This window comes from Nomascus leucogenys, chromosome 2 (genome assembly GCF_006542625.1).
Source record: "Nomascus leucogenys isolate Asia chromosome 2, Asia_NLE_v1, whole genome shotgun sequence".
Taxonomy (NCBI): Eukaryota; Metazoa; Chordata; class Mammalia; order Primates; family Hylobatidae; genus Nomascus; species Nomascus leucogenys.
Window position 1 is genome coordinate 138,696,283 of NC_044382.1, and position 3,926 is coordinate 138,700,208.

General features: G+C 40.2%; 1 pseudogene; it reads left to right on the forward strand.

Annotated features, from left to right (window-relative positions):
• Positions 1–3,059: 3,059 nt before the first annotated feature.
• On the forward strand, positions 3,060–3,621 carry LOC100589017 (annotated as a pseudogene).
• The last annotated feature ends 305 nt before the right edge of the window (positions 3,622–3,926 follow it).

The window sequence follows — 3,926 nt, forward strand, 5'->3', positions numbered from 1 at the left end:
TCCAGAAACTAGGTCAGAGGCTCCTGCAACCTGGGGAAGCATGAAACCAGTCACATTGACCAACAGGAAATTTTGTGGCACTCACTCAGCAGAGTCCATATCCCCAGCATAGCCCAGAGTGATCATAAGGTAATTCTCAACCCCCAGCTTCTTCCTGGAAAGGGAAAGAGAAGACTGGAACATAGGCCTAATATTCAGACATTTTGTGGGGCTACCCAAGGGACTGGTTTCTGTCTTACATGAATATGAGCATGGACAAGAAATGGCACCAAGTTGGGAGCCACTAAGAACAAAGGTGATGGTGAGAATTGTAACAAACTCACCTGCCATCCTCCCCTACCTCCAGTTCAGCACAGCACAAGTGGGAGAAAACTCCTAACTCCTGACTTCTTGCTGGGGAGGAAAAGAGTTGCTGTCTCTATCTGACATTTCCAGCTTTTCAGAGGGCTGCCTGCGGGTCTGGCTTCTATTTCATCCGTTTTGGGTACTTGTGGGATGCATTATATTTTAGATGCCTGGGAATCACTAAGAACAAAAAACAGCTGAGTAGCTTACTGCTGCTCCAAGGACCTATGGTGCAGAGGACAGAGGCTGAAGCAACTTGGCAGCTTCTCCCTCAGGGGGAAAGGAGGGAGTGGAATATGTGTCCAATGTTCCAGCTTCTCCAGCATCTGCCTGAGTAATGAATTTCTGCCTAACCTGACTCAGAATGCTATTGGGACCCTGACAGGATGTACTGAGAATAAAACCTGGGTGGCCAATGTCAGCTCCAGAGAACCTGTAGTACTCCAGACAAACACCAGAGGGAGGAAGAGATAATGAGCTTCAGAAAAAAGAAAACTGGTCATTAAGAATTTACATGCATAAGTCTGGAGAAGACACATTACCAAAAAAATCTTTGAGAAGTCACCAGAATCACTAGCCAGTCTGATTTGTGAAGGTCTCTGTATGAAGCCAGTAAATACTGGGGGAGGTAGCTCTTTTTTCAAATGTTTGCATCCAAACACAAACTAACAAGGCATCTAAAGACACAGGGAAACACGGCCTAACCAAAGGAATAAAATAAATCTCTAGAAACTAATTTTAATGAAACCCAGGTATATGAATTATCAAAGAATTCAATATGATCTTCATAAGGATGCCCCATGAGCTCAGGAAAACAGCAAAGAGATAGAAAACACTACAAAGTACCAAACATAAAAAATTTGGAGCTGAAGAACAAAATAACTGACTTTGAAAATTCACTGGAGTGATTTGAAGCAGAAGAAAGAAACAGTGAACTCAAGGACAAGTCATTTAAAGTTATCCTATCAGAGTAACACAAAGAAAAATGAATGAAGAAGAGGGAAGAAAGCCAAGGACTATGGGTCACTAGCAAGCACACCAATATATACATTATAGGGTCTCAGAAGGAAAAGTGAGAAAGAAAGAAGTAGAAGAAATAATGGCCCAAAACTTCCCAAATCTAAGAAAGAAAATGGACATATAGATTCACAAAGCCCAAAAGAGTCCATAATGGATGAACCCAAAGAAGATCACACTGAGACACATTATAATCAAACTGTCAAAAGTCAAAGACAAAGAGAAAATTTTGAAGGCAGCAAGAGATACTTGAACTCCCATGTTCATTGTGGCATTATTCACAGTAAGCAAGAGATGGAAACAATCTAATGGTCCATTGACAATTGATGAATGGATAAAGAAAAGATGGTAAAAATATATAATGGAATAGTATTTAGCCTTTTAGAAAGAAGAAAATACTGTCATATGGTACAGCACGGATAAACCTTGAGGATGTTATGCTAAGTGAAATAAGCCAGTCACAGAAGGACAAATACAAATGATTCTACTTACATGAGGTATTTAAAATAGTGAAACTCACAGAAGCAAAAATTAGAGTGGTGATTGCCAGAGGCTGAGGGGAAGAGCAAATGGGGAGTTGCTGTGCTATGAGTATGAGTTTCAGTGTGCAAAAATGAAAAGCATTCTAGAGATCTGCTGTATAACAATATCCGTACAGTTAAAAGTATTGTACTGTATACAATTGAAAATTGTCAGTTGAGATTCTATGTTTCTCACCACAATTTTAAAAAATTCATCCACAAAAGAATTTTATGAGGTAAACAGTATAATTTCCCCCACTTTACAGATGGTTAAGCTAAAGCAGAAAGAGTTCAATTCAGTTGCCCAAAGTTATATAGCTACTTAGCCGTACCCATGATTTTAACCCAGATTTCAGTCCAGAGCCTACATCTTAACACCTTGGTCATTGCCTCTCTGGACTGCTAAAGAAGTATGGCAACCAAGTACCTGATTCATCACACCTGTGAGCACTGAGCTCTCCCAGCAATGAACCAAGCACTAAGTCTTGTGAATCACCACTCTATGACCAAGACTGTGCTAAGGACCATGAGGCATACAAAAAAGAGTTTAACTCCCATCCCTTCCCTCTTTGGACTTACAGTGCATACACAGTAGTATACAAATTAGCTAAACATTGAAATCACCTGGGGAGTTTTTTTTTTTTTTTTTTTTTTTTTTTTTTTTTTTTTTTTTTTTGAGATGTAGTCTCACTCTATTGCCCAGGCTGGAGTGCAGTGGCATGATCTTGGCTCACTGCAAGCTCCACCTCCCAGGTTCACGCCATTCTCCTGCCTCAGCCTCCTGAGTAGCTGGGACTACAGGCGACTGCCACCATGCCTGGCTAATTTTTTGTATTTTTAGTAGAGATGGGGTTTCACTGTGTTAGCCAGGATGGTCTCAATCTCCTGACCTCGTGATCCACCCGCCTCAGCCTCCCAAAGTGCCTGAGGAGTTATTTTTTTTTAAATATGCAAGTGGATGAGTCTCACCTTCAGAGACTACGATTTGATTGATTTGGGCCATAAGTCCGGATATAGGGATTTTTGCAAGCTCCCCAAATGAATCCAACACACACTCACTGAGTTGAACCACTGATGTAGAGCAACTACTAACCCAAGGGGAAAAGTTATTCCAAACATTTTTCTAAATAATCTAACAGGTAAGCATTCTAGAAGAAATAAGAGTATGTCATGAACATGGAGAAGCAACAAAGAGCAAGGAATTATGCAACCATAAAGTGAATGCTTAGTCTCAGAGATCAGAGGCTTAAAGAAAAGGACAGATTAAAACCTAAAAAGAAGGAAAGAAAGATACTAGAAAGCTGAATAAAATAGAAATTCCCAATCCTCTTCTTGCTTATTCTTACAATATAATACACAGCTGGGCCCACCCTACCACATCCTAATTGATACCAACTTTATCAACTTTTCCATTAATGCCAAACTAGATTTACCACAGTTAATGATGAATAGTCTATATCAAGTGTATCCCTTGTATAACTGACTGTGTAATGGCTAAAATTGGGAAATGGGGGCAGAAGTTTTGAGTGGCTCTAAGGATCACCAAGGATTCAAGATTACCACGCACACACAAAGGAACCTATGCAGACGACGGCTTAGTACAGAGAGTAACCCCAAACGAGTGTGTTACATTGTGGCCACAGTTGACCGAGACCTTAAACAAGGAGTCTAGTAGATTTCTAAACATAGATACAACACCAAGCAGATGCCAAATGATTATGGAGCCCCTCGTTTCTAACTCTTAGAAAATGAGGTTCTTCTGCCTTCCTGTGACCAACTTTCTCTGTTGCCAGTTAATGCTGGAGCATGAATTATTAATCTATTCACCAATTTTCTCTATTATGAGCTGAGTATGATAAATACACTCACTTTTTGATGCTGTTTTGAAAAAAAAAAATCTAACAGGTGAAATAGATTTGAGAGTACAGGACAAAGTTGCCAGAGAAAGCTGTGAAGGAACTCTTAAGTTGGCACTGATGCTGAGTGAAGTTTGAGTGGGAGGAGAAGACAGAGAACAGAGAAGGGAAAGAAGGGTGGGATTAG